We start from the raw sequence: 13,719 nt of genomic DNA on the forward strand, positions 1-13,719 counted from the left end.
CTTACTTTTTGAGGCAATTGCCATTAAAGAAGCCCATGTCCTCTTCCTCTAAGGACTTGAGCTCTACATTGCCAGTTTTAACTAACGTTAGAGAGTTTGGAAGGTCCTAGTCCTTTGAATTTCATCTTTTTCTAACGACCCTTCATTGAGTATAGCAACACTAGGTTGCCTTGCTTAAAGTCACACTATTTGGCATGCTTGTCAAACCAACTCTTGCACCTTGCCTTCTCACAAATTAGTGCATGAATAGCTAAAATTTGTATCTCAGAGAGATGTTTTAGCTCACTACACATTCTATCCATACCTCCTTTCCATCCCATCTCTCTTGTATTGCTACTCTAATGCTAGGAACAAAAAACTCTACTAACAGTATCGCTTTAGTCTCGTAGGTCAGCTTGAAGGGTGTTTGCCCGATTGTCATATTATAGGTCATCGTTGCCATGAGCTTATTGTCCTAGTCGCTATGGCAAGGAAGAGACTACTTTAGTCAACACATTCACTAGGATTTTGTTCATGGATTCTTCCTGACCGTTAGCTTGAGGATAGTACGGAGATGATTTTCTATGGATGATCAAGAAGGTGAAAAGTAGGTGGGCAATTACTTCATTAATGAAAGTGAATGCCTTGTCACTAAAACTAGTTCAATTGGGCAACCGAATCATGAGATCACGTGCTTCCAAAGGAACTTAGCCATATTCCTAGCATTGTTCTTCCTGATGGCTCAAGCTTTGGCCTATTTTGTGAGGTAATTTGTTTCTACAATGATGTACTTGGCATGGAGTACTCTGCCGCAGGGCTAATTGTCCCAATGAAATCAATGCCCCATTTTTTGAAGGGTTGTTGTGCTATGACTAGGGTCAACTCCATCTTATCTTTATGAATAGGGACATTGGTCCTTTGGAACTCGTCACAATGCTTGAAAAACTTGGCAACATCACAAAATAGGGTGGACCACCATATTTGAGATTGTAGCACCTTGTAGGCTATAGTATCTTTGCTGAAGTATACTCTAGCAATTCCACCATGCATTTAGTGCTCATATACAAGGCCATCATGTCCCAACCTATAGAACTAGCTAGTGATCAATTGATAGTGTTGAATCTTAAGGATGAGGCGCCTTAGCCTACCCTTCTCAATAGGTCTTTCAAGAAATCTGTGCTCTAGGATTTGAACTATGTCATAAGGTACTAAATCGGCTCTAAATAAGTCCTTTTCATGAGACATGCTAAAAAGGTGTGCATCAGGTAGCTCATCTACAATGTCCTATCCAATGGCTTTTCCTATGGGTATTCAGGATATATGGTCTGCCATGTAATGCTACTTTCCCTTGCGCACAACCATAGAGAAGTTAAACTCTAAAATTAGAAGCAACCATCGAGCTATGTGTCTTGTAGTGCAAGGTTTGTTCACAAGATAAAGCAAGGCTTGATGTTCAACAAAGAAGGTGAAGAATGTAGCCAAAAGATAATGCCAAAATTTCTTCACAATGAACACCATGGCTAGGCCTTCTCTTGAGAAGTCAATGGCAATGTCATCCTTAGACACCACATTGTTGGAGCATTTGGGGTCAAAAGTCTACCGTGGGGGTCAGAGATAGCAGGGTGAAGGGAGATTCAGGGAGAGGAGGAGATGGAAGAAAAGGGGTTGAAAGAAATAGAAGATGTAGAAGAATACTCACAGAGTTAAAGCCAGTCAGTTTATTTTTGCATTATGAGAAGACAAATCTCTTGTAGACAAAAACGTACATAAAACAATACCTTCCTCTATGCTACTTAGACCGCTGATATGTTCCTTCCATTGGCTCTAAAAGGGGGGGTAAAATACCAAGACACTTGGCCAAAATTATGCCAGATTACTCCATCTTTATCTCCCACTTCAGAGTGATATTCACTGCCTGAAAATAGCGATCACGCGTCACGCGATTTTGCTAATCCCTCTTTTTACATAAAATCCTCTCAAAAATGGCTGAAAGCTATCTACTTTCTTTTACATGTCATCCTAGTCTAGAAGTTATCTATAGTTCTTGGATTTTTACAAGAGATAATATCTAAAATATCATAAATTGGCTAAAATTATCCAAAAATCTAATATTTTTGAACCATGGACACTAACATTAATGTCTAAAATGGCATTGGCTCTCTAGATCAATGAGAAAGTCATACTCTAGAGTTTTTCACATGGTGTGCGCATAGGGGCATGAAACGTGTCCTAAGATACATCCATGTTTCACCCAAAACTAGCACTTAAGAGGCTTAAAGAGAGATTATACAATCTACACCATTAAAAGACTGCACAAAGCTTGTCTAGGTGTTCCTTTCAACTGGAGTGTATGCATAGATTGTCAATGAATGCCTCTAGCTTTTGCATGTATATGTCCTTGAAAATGGCACACATTAGACATTGAAAGGTAGCATGCACATTTCTATGCCCAAATGGCTTGATTATCTAAGCAAATACACCCCATTCCATGGTAAATGTTGTTGTATGTCTACCATCAAGGTGTGCCTGAACTTGGTAATAACCCGAGAAGCCATCTAGGAAGCTGTAGGCTTCTTTTCCAGCTACTCTCTCTAGCATGTGCTCTATGTAGAGCAACATGTAAGTATCTCTCTTAGTCACTACATTGACTTTCTTATAGTTCACACACACTTGAAATTTATTGTTCTTTTACAAGACGATCATAATGGGTGACACCTAGTCCATGTGCTCAATCTTGTAAATGAATCCATCCTTTAATAGTTTATTGGTATCTTTCTTCATGGCATGAGCATGCTTTAGATTCATCGAGTAAGGTCTTTATTTCATTGGGGTTGCATTAGAAGTCATTGGGATGTTATGCGCTATGATTCTTAGATTGACTCCCTTGCATTCGTGAAGCAAATACATCTATGTACTCTCACAAGAAAGTAATTAGATCAGCCTCCTCTTGCTTAGTCAAGTCATCAGCTATAAACACGGATCAAGGCTTTTCCCCTTCCCCTACTAAGTTGACCTCCTTGACTAGTTAGCATGCCCTTCAATTGGTTCACTTGCCTATCCTTGTCTCTTCGCTTCCAACAAGATCACTATCTTGCCTCATTTTTTGAATTTAGTGAAGCGCTTTGGTAGGTCTTGGGGTTTTTTTTTGTTGTTCAACTTCCAACCCCTTTGGTTGTCCTCTCTTTTCCTCCTTCAAATATCTGCATCCTAGATGGACTGGCAAGTCCCTTTGGTGCATTTAGTCTTAGGTGGTCATGGTATCTCTGGGTTGCTCTTAGAGCTCACTTTTGAATTTGAGTCAAACTGAGAGGTGGTGCTTGGTTGAACCAATCTTGCTTGCTCATAGTCTATCACACCTAAGTGATCCAACCAAGTGCAATCGCATTATGTTTTGAAGACTCCCTTCTTGATTCTAAAGGCATTAACTTTTCGTGGTTTGGAGTCCACTCTTATTTTTTCAATCACTCAACCATTTGTGTCATACTCTATTGTCTTGGTCTCTTCTTCACTTTTGTCATTCGTGGAGTAGCAGTCATCATACTCATCATCTAAATTGCTACAGTCTAACTGCCCATCATTTTCTAGGCCTCTATTCTCATCCGTTCTCGTATTGCTGCGCATTCGAGGTGTGAAACCACCCAAAAGTCGTGTGTGTGATTTGATACTTTGTACATACTTAGTTGTTATGTTTGGTCTTTCATTCTATGATGAAGACGGAGAAGAACAAGGAGTTTTGGTAGATTGGTGACTCGAGATGCAATCTCATGGACCACTTTGATTGTGACCAAGGGTTCGTTTGAAAGCCTGTGGCAGCATAGGAGCATTCCCAATGGGCCAAGAGATACATGCTAAGATCATCCTAAGGGGCCTAGAAAGAGACTCTGTTGTTGGTGATATGCTTGTGGACATGTACGAAATATGTGACAACTCGTGAATGGGCAACAGCAGTTGATAGAACAAAACTACCAATTTCTATTCTCTACAGGAAGGATCTTGTGAAACTAGATGGTACAGATCCCATGCTGTTGTATGGATATGGATCATATGAGTATCCAATTGAGCCAGAATTTTGATCAAATAGATTAGCGCTGGTTGATAGAGGATTTGTGTATCTGTTGCACACATACGCGGAGGGGGGAGAGATGGGAAGAAAATGGTATGAAGACGGAAAGCTATTGAAAAAGAAGAACACGTTTACTGACTTTATTGCCTCAACAGAACACCTATTGGCACACAATTTTGGTGCTAAGGACAAGTTATGTATCCATGGGAGAAGTGCAGGTGGTCTGTTGATTGGTGCTGTGCTAAATATGAGACCAGACTTATTCAAGGGTCGCACACTGGGAACCTGCTAAATATGAGGCCAAATCTGAGGGACGCTAATTTGGTGTGGAACGAAAAGGAAGGAAAAAGAGGCTTTTCTAGGGAAAAAAGGAGGAGCTTTTTTTTTGAATCGGACAAGGGGGAGAAAAAGCAGATTGGAAAAAAAAAAGAAAGGAAGCATGGGGAAAGGTCGGACGGCAGGGGAGGAGCGCAGAAGAAAAAGCCAATCCATGTCACCAAAGGAATAGGGGGATTGGCCTCGCTAATTATTGAAATCGATTGACATCTGCAATCGGAGATTCAGAGGACCCAGAGACGGCCATGAGAAGCCTTCATGTAAGCTGCGAGCTTTTCTTCTTCTAATCCATGCACGGAAAAACGGGCCAGAGAGAGGAACAGAGGGATGGTCGAAGGCCACAAGAAATGTATTCGTGTATGAGCACAGGAGCTTTCATTCAGTCGTGAAGCTTGATCAGGTGCCTCGCTGGGAAGATTTCTTCTATTGATGAGCTTACCGACATCTTTCATCCTTCCCACAGTCTTCTGCTCTGCAGCCGTGGAGTCTCCGCCCGCAATCCAGATTACAGATCAGTGGGTCTGAGACATAAGCTAAATTAGTTTTCAAATCCCAACATTGGAGAGACGAGAGAGGGAGAAAAGGGGTACTCTGTGACTGAACAGTGGGGGGGGGGACTCGTTTTTCTCTGCAACTTCGATGAGCAATATGTTTCGACTGGATGGAGAGAGGATCAATTAAGGAAGCATAGCGAAGCATATCTCGTTGCTGTGGGAGTGGAGATTGGATGAAGCGATGCATTCTGGTTCCAATTCTCCGACTGTCAGGGTGTAGTGGTGGGATTTGAGCGTTTAAAAATGTATGTGTTCTGTGTGGAGCATTGAGTCTGAAACAGGAGCCATTACCTTCCTGCAGTCTTTGGGATTTATGTTCATGTTAAAAGATGATAGATGGATTCCAAGCTTCTTCCGTGTGCGAGATAAGAACAGGAGAGCTATGGGACGAATCGAGAAGTTTTTGGGATTACTGTGGAAGGAGAACTGGAGGTCGTCAAATTCTGAGGATAAGTAGATGATGGCTGGTGGTGCAGGAGAAGTTCGCGTAATGGAGGGTCTGATCTTTCCATCTGTCTGATTGCTGCTGTGTGTTTCAAGACAAGCCACCATTTTCTGCTTCCCTCTCCCAGCTGCAAAACTTTCAGAGAGTAAGGCCAAGAGCTAACAAAGCGACATCATCTCGACATAATAGCATTCGGACACATCAGGTTTCAAAGAGGTTTAAGCTCAGGGCTTCATTGGACTTCATGCCAATCAACGAACTCTTCTCACCTTAAAATGGCCTTTGGACAGAATGAAATCTTATTTTCCAACTACTCCACACTACCTCGACAGGATCTTTGGTTTGCTTCCACTCTTAGGAAAGAGGCAAGATTGTGGGCAGGTTTTAGCAAAAGGGGCAGCAGGGGTTTCGAGCTCTTCTCGGCAGCCCAGATGTGAGCATGTGATTTTCAACCATAAGAAGCAGGTCATTCATTCTCATGATAAGACCACTGGAAGATCCGAGGTCTCTCGTGGCCCTTTTTGGGTCCAAATATATGGTAGAGAAGAGCCTAGCTATATCAAGTCAGCTTCTTCAACACATGTAAATGGCAAGTCTAGGAACCTAAACACAGGAACATCACTTGAAGAGGAAGCTTGGGATTTTCTGAGAGCTGCAATTGTCACTTATTGTGGCAATCGTGATGGTACAATTGCTGCCAATGACCCAATAGAGTCAAATACACTCAATTATGATCAGGTTTTTTTATTAGAGACTTCATCCCATCAGCTATGGCATTCTTACTTAATGGTGAACATGAAATAGTGTGGAACTTCTTGCTTCACACTCTTCAATTGCAGTCATACAGATTTGACTTCATTCTCTTGCCTGATCTTCTAGCCTGAAATTTATCAAGGACTTTTGAAGGTTCGACATTGCTTTCAAAACCCTTCGACATTCTTTGGTGAACCCGACGTGAAAGCGTCGCAGAAATTTCAGGATGGGAGATACTTCAGCCTCTATTTCAGCTTCTTCTACAATTCCAGCTGCGTCTACTTCAGCTCCATCAATGACTGCTGCGTCAAGTACTTCAACAGAGGATCTAAAGCAGATTTTGCAGAATATGTCCATGTATATGCAACTCCAAAATCAGCAAACACAATTGTATATGCAGCAGCAACAACAATTGCATCAACAGCAGTTGTCTCAGCAAAGGCAACTCTATTCGGAGCAGGAGAATGCAAACAGCGTGACTAAGGCTATTGAAGCAGTTGAGAATGAGAAGAAGCTATTTGACGGGCGTAATGTTTCAGCATATTTGAAGACATATGAGATCAAGATGGGGTTTTTTGGAGTTCCTGCTGGACTTATGAGTAAGTACTTCCTTCGTCTTGTCACACCTGCTTTAAGGACAAAAGTGACTGATCTTTTTATTCAAAATACACATTGGCAAGATTTTAAGAAGGCCTTGAAAGAAGAATGCTTCCTTGAGGACTTTGGTATGGCTACTCGGCGGTCATTCCGAGAGTGGGTCTACATGCCAAACAAAGGTCTACCTGCTTCAAAATTGATTCGAGAATTTGAGGAGAGGTATAGTCAGCTTGATGCCATTGAACAAAGAGCATTGGATGTTGAAAAAGTTGAGCTTTTCTTGCAAGCTGCAGATCCTGCTCTTCAAGAAGAATTGGGTGAGCTTCTTGAAGATCGCACGAAGCCTATGGGTCTTAAAACGGATTGGCAGGATGCTCAGGATGCAGTCTTGACTTTGACCAAGAGGAGGATATGGAAGACTCGCCTATAGAATGGTTCCATGACACCTACACCATCATCTGCTCCTATGCCTACTTCTATCCCTGTTATTTCTTCTCCTCCTCAGCCAATTTCTTGGCCTATGCCAGTGCCTACTATTTCCACTCCACCTATTCCTCCTGTTCCACGACCAATGCCTACACCTTCTGCTCCAAAACCATCCGCTCTATCGGTGCCTACCTCTCTTGATGACATAATCAAAGGCATAACAGATTTGACACTAGAGTCAGTCAAAGCGGAGTTGGTGGGAAAGTTGAAGGAGCAGTTTGCTTCGACTACGCCTACTACTTTTTCTAGTGCTCTTACTGCACCTAGGAGTGCTCCTAGTGCACCTAGGAGAGATCGGAGATGTATTTATGATACCAACTGTAACGTGTCCACTAGAACCATCCCGGACACGTCTTAGCAATCCATCGGGAAGGATGTCTAGAAAGCTCCGCCCGGCACTCCCATGGAATGTTACGGGACTTGCGATCTAGGTCTTCCCGCGTCTGCCACGTAGCGGAAGTATCCTGGCCGTTCCCACTTAGGATCGACCTGAGTTTGGGTTTTCTTGTTTGGTCATTAGCTAGCAACAACTAGCGTCAGACCCGAGCGAACTGCTTTACACAGAAACGCCAGGTCCGAAGCGGATTCACGCTGTACTTGGTTCAAGGAGAATGGGAAACGAGAGGGATGCAAGGCTCGACCTCTCTGCCATAAGGCATAGTCCCATTCCGTTCCCCTAAAACAACGTGAATCGGGTACTAGTTAATTCTAAGTCATCGTTCTCGTTCTTGTTTCGGTGATGACGATCATCCTCTGTTCGTTGAAGACTTTGAGAAAAGTTCCCGGCTAACCGGGACCACCCATCCATAGGACCATCAGCATTGCAGGGATTGTGACTCTTTTCAAGATGCAAGGAGTAAGAATGTGGTATATTGGGGACAAGATGGTAAGATTTGGTTGACTGAGACAGGAGCTCCACTTGCTACCAACTTTGGTAAAGGTGGAATGAAGAAGTTAGTGGAGGACATGGCTGCGCGTACTTCTTATGTGACAGCTAGAGGTGATGCTTTTGCATATGGAGTCCAGATTGAGAAGGGATCAGAGACTCAGTCAGCGCTATGGACTTATGCTATGGAGACTGCAAACAAGGGGAAAATTCAGCAAATTGTTTTGACTAGTGCAGGCTCTAGCATCAGATCAGAGACAGGTTGGGACTCGCCTGTTGACAGGTATTCTATTTATGCTTATTTGGCTAAGTCTCATGGTGCAGATGTACTTGTTGAGGAGAAGCGTAAGAGGGATGAAGAAAATCCAAGTGCAGCTAAGAAGACTAGAGGGGGTGAGTTTGTTACTCCACCTACTGCAGGACCGTCTTCAAGACCAGGGCCAGATCGACAGATGGAGGATGCTCAAAAGAGAGAAAAGAGGCAAGAGCCTAGAGAGAGAAAGCAGCCAAGGTTCAGATTGATGTTCGATATTGAGACATCTACAGACATGAGGAAAATTTTTAATGATAAGATACTTGGCAGTCAAGTGACTTTCACTATTTCTGAGATTTTTGGCATCTCGAAAAGAGAGTTTCAGGATCAATTTCAGGAGGTTTTGAAGAGGAAAAGACATGCATTGTCTACCACTGATACATAGGGAGTTTTGATTGGGGAGTTGGATGAGGATGAGGATGAGGTTATGGTTGAAAATGCTTCTGTTTTTCCGCAGGTAGAGAAGAGGGTTCAGCCTATGCATTATGCTGAAATTGATGAGCCTGTCATGATACCGCGTAGTCACTTTTCGCGGAGCCATTGGGCTAGGGCAACTACAAAGACGATGGTAAAGATTGGAGAGAAACAGGTGCCTTATGTTGCATTGGTGGATCATGGTTCAGAGATTAATCTCATAGTTCGTGGAGTTTATGAGAGTAACAGATGGCCTATGGATGTAGAGCATGGGTGGCGTATGAGAGCCGCCAATAACACTGCAGGTGATTTGTATGCTGCCTGTCCTAGTGTCAGGGTTTCTATTGGTGATGTAGAGGAGGATTTTCATTTCTTTGTGCAAGATTCATGCTCTTATCCCATAATTCTTGGTCAGCCATTCATTACAGAGATGCGCATGGAAACAAAGGTCATGGATGATGGATCTGCTTATGCACGGATTCGTAGTAAAGATGGTATGAGAGCAGTTCAGTTTATGACTGTATGTGTGAACCATGTTAGAAACAGGGATACTCTCAGAGATGCACCTTTGCCCACTGTGAGGGATTCGTGTTTTCATTAGGTACTGCCGTTTCGCGAGACGACGGTGGTACAGAGGAGAGGAGATTGGAGTTCTCGCCTCCTGGCAGCGGTGTTTTCTCCTCCGGTTTTGTTGGGATTTCAACAAACAGTTCGATGAGCTATCAGAAGACTTCTAGGTTGCCTAGAGCTGCCAGGCAGTATATATGCAGGAAGGAGAAAATTTTGAAAAATGCAGGAATTTTGGAGGATGATGAGCACATAGATGGGATGTATGACAGTGTGATTTGTGCAGATACGATGACAGAGATGGGAGATATGCTGAATTGTCACAGTAATGTATTAGTGCAGTCCCTGGACATGTTTCATGAAATTGCAGATTTTATGTCACAGATTGAGTCAGAGGCTGAGGTAACTCAGCAAAGAGTGTTGAGTGCTGAAGAAGTTCAGCAAACAGAGTTTCCAGCTGGTTATGATCAGCTTTCAGATAGACAGAGGGCTGAAAATTTTCAGCCAACAGAGTTTACTGCTGAAATATTTCAGCATTCAGAGTTTGGGGCTGTTCCTATGCAGTCCATAGAGCAGAGGGCTGAGGATATTCAGCCATTGGTGTGCAAAATTGCTGATTTACAGCAAGATTTATGTAATGCAGAATAGCATAATGAAGCCAGGGTTGACACGAAATACAAAACTGTGGATAAGAAGGTGAAGCCGGTTGCTGTACCGCTTCCACCTTACAGTGATCAGCAAATAGAGAGGGCTGCTAAACAACAAATTTTGAGGAATCCGGACCATATTGGTCATAAATTTTCAACAGAGACTCTTGCTGAATTGAAAATTGGAAATGGTGATTTCTTGTTACCCATAGAGAAGCAATGCTTTCAGGAGATGCTTGAGCGTCCTGGAAAGGGATTTGCTTTTTTCCCACATAAGATTGGATGTGTGAATCCTGATATTGTTGCTCCTATGGTCATTTTTACTATTCCTCATATCCCATGGAATCTCCGACCTATTCTAGTGCCTAAAGCACACTTGCCAAAGCTGATTGATTTATTGAATGAGAAAATCAGGATGGGAATCCTTGAGCCTTCATGTGCACCATACTCAAACAGGTGGTTTACAGTTCCAAAGAAGAATGGCACTCTTTGATTTATTCAGGACATGCAGCCAGTGAACAGAGTTACTATCAGGAATGTTGGTATAGGTCCAGTTGTGGATGAGTTTGCAGAGGCATTTGCTGGACGTGCCATCTATTCTTTAGGTGATTTGTATTCAGGATATGATCAGTTTCAGCTAGCTTTGGAAAGCATGGACATAACCACCATGAGAACTCCTATTGGGCTTGTCAGGATGTGTACCTTGCCTCAAGGTGCCACTAATTCTGTTGCGCATATGATGAATGCCATGCATAAGGTCCTTCGTGATTACATACCTCACCTTACCATGCCTTTCTTGGATGATGTGCCCATTAAGGGGTGTGCAGAAGAAGAGAAGAATGAGAGCCTAAATGAGCAAGGATGCAGATACTTTGTGGCTGATCATATTTCAGCATGTGAGAAGATTTTGGCCAGGTTAGAAGAAGTGAACTTGACACTTTCAGGGCAAAAATCTGTTTTTGGAGTGAATGAGGTTGTCATTGTTGGGCATATGTGTGGATATTATGGCAGGAAACCCTCACCTGATAAGGTGAATGCTATAGGCAAGATTGCGGAGCATTGTTCTACTACTTCAGAGGTACGGAGATTCATTGGTGCTTGTGTGTTTTATATGATTTGGATACCTCACTTTGCACACATAGCAGATTGTTTGTATCAGCTGCTTCGAAAGGGGCAGAAATTTTATTGGGATGAGAGTCACACTAGAGCCATGCGAAAATTGAAGAAGTTATTGCAGAATGCTCCTACTCTCAGGAAAGCGGATTATAATTGTGAAAGGCCTATTGTATTGATAGTTGACACTAGTCCAATTGACATAGGTTGGGCTGTGGGTCAAGATGATGCAGATGGAAATAGATATGCTATTCGGTTTGGGGCGAAATTCCTAAATGAGAGACAGAGGAGATATCCGCAAATTAAGAGGGAGTTATTGGGGATTGTCATGGCTCTCAAATGTGACAAGGAGTACTTTATTGGAGCTTCAGTTGTGGTAGATGTAAAATATTACACGGCGCAGCGAACAGAATCTGAGAAAGAGATAGAGAGTACACAACAGATAAGAGGAGAATCAGTAAAATTCTTTAACTCCAAACAACTGATACAAAGATGGCTCTGTCCACCCGTGCGCTTCCAATGAATGAAGCTTAGATGGCGATCTAGACAGAAGATAGGTGAAGAGCTTAAGGCTAGCTGGAACAACAACTCTGACTGGGTGAAAGATGAGTGTAAGATGGCTGCGAAGGGGTTTAGCTTTTATAGCCCGCGAAGGTCGTTAGGTCGGCCTGCTGACCGACCTACCATATGAGCCTCCACTAGTCGGCCAGGGAATATTCCAGGGAATATTCCCTTTACCATCGGGCCGGGGGCGCTGCCCCCGGACCCCCGCCAGGGGGGCCGCTGGCCCCCCTGGGACCCCCCAGCCAGGGGCCGCTTCCGCGGCCCCCGGACCCCACAATAGGGGCCCCTTTTAACTCCCTTACCACGCAACTCAATGCAATGTGCCTCGAGTTGCTACCAGCTTAACCACTCCGTCTAACCCAAAGATTAGACCCACAACAGTCACCTTTTTGCCATCCGGTCACATAGACCTCATCTGATATACAAGTCAGGACTCAACCAATGTCCGGGCTCACATTTGGCTTCTCCTCATAATGGGGGCCTTACAACTTTGAGCACCATGGATCATTGGTAGCACCTAATGAGGGTGGGGCATTGATCATATCTAACACCCCCCCTCAATGTCCACCCATAGGTGAACTATCTCCTCGGCCCAATGCCGAGTCTCTGAAGATGAACTTGAAGCAGATCCTTCGTAAGTGCTTTGGTGAAGATATCTGCTCCATTCTCCTCTGTTGGACAGTAGACCAATTCCACTATCCCATCCTCCATCAAATCACGCACATAGTGATACTGGATCTCTATATGTTTGGTGCGTGCATGAAACACTGGATTTTTGGCAATGGCGATGCAACTCTGATTGTCACATCTCAGCACAGTTGGTTCTTCATCCTGCACTCCCATATGCCATAGAATCCTTCTCAACCATACGGCCTCACATGCAGCAAAACAAGCTGCCTTGTACTCTGCTTCGGTAGAAGACAATGCCACTGTTGGTTGCTTCTTACTAATCCAAGAGAAAATTCCTGAACCCAAAGAGAAACAATAACCAGAAACTGACTTCCTGGAATCAATGTCTCCTGCCCAATCTGAGTCACAGTTCCCCACAAGAGAAGTTCCGAAACTGTATGTGATACCATAGTCAAGAGTTTTCTTCAAGTATCTGAGCACCCGCATCCCAGCATTCCAATGACTCTCATGAGGTTTGTTTGAGAACCTGCTCAAAACACCAACAGCAAAACTGATATCTGGTCTGGTGTTACACAAGTAGATTAGACTGCCGACCAACCTCCTATACCTCCCAATGTCTGCTAGTGCTGATGTATCCTCAACGGATAACTTTACATTCACCTCCATAGGTGTAGCTATCTCCTTGCACTCGGTCATGCCAAATGCCTTCAAGATCTCCCATGCATACTTCTTCTGAGAGATGAAGATCTTTCCTGGCTCTTGCCAGACTTCAATCCCCAAACAATAGTGCAGCAAGCCCAAGTCTGTCATTTCAAACTCAAAACTCAAAGCCTTTCGAGTTTGGTTGATCATATCTTCATAGTCACCTGTAATAAGAAGGTCGTCCACATATAGGACAATCACTACAGACTTTTTACCATCCCTGTAAACATACAAGTTAGCATCTGAGGCACATCTTTTGAAGTTTAGGTTTAAAAAGAACCTATCTATCCGCTGGTACCATGCTCTGGGGGCTTGTTTCAGCCCATACAATGCCTTCTTTAGTTTACACACTTTGTTCTCAGAATGGGGGGCCTCAAACCCTGGTGGCTGAGCCACGTACACCTCCTCCTTGAGGTCACCATTTAAGAACGCTGACTTAACATCCATTTGGTACACTGGCCACTTCTTGTAGGCAGCCACTGCAAGTACCGTGCGAATAGTGGTCATTCTGGCAGTTGGGGCAAATGACTCTTGAAAATCAAACCCTTCAACTTGTGAAAATCCTTGGGCAACCAGTCTAGCTTTGTACTTTTCTAAGGTACCATCAGCCTTGTACTTTACCTTCCAGATCCACTTGGTGCCAATAATCTTCCGCTTTGCTGGCCGATCC

Source organism: Lygodium microphyllum, chromosome 18, assembly GCF_053477565.2.
Source record: "Lygodium microphyllum isolate KBCC chromosome 18, Lygodium_microphyllum_v1.1.10, whole genome shotgun sequence".
In the NCBI taxonomy this organism is placed as follows: Eukaryota; Viridiplantae; Streptophyta; class Polypodiopsida; order Schizaeales; family Lygodiaceae; genus Lygodium; species Lygodium microphyllum.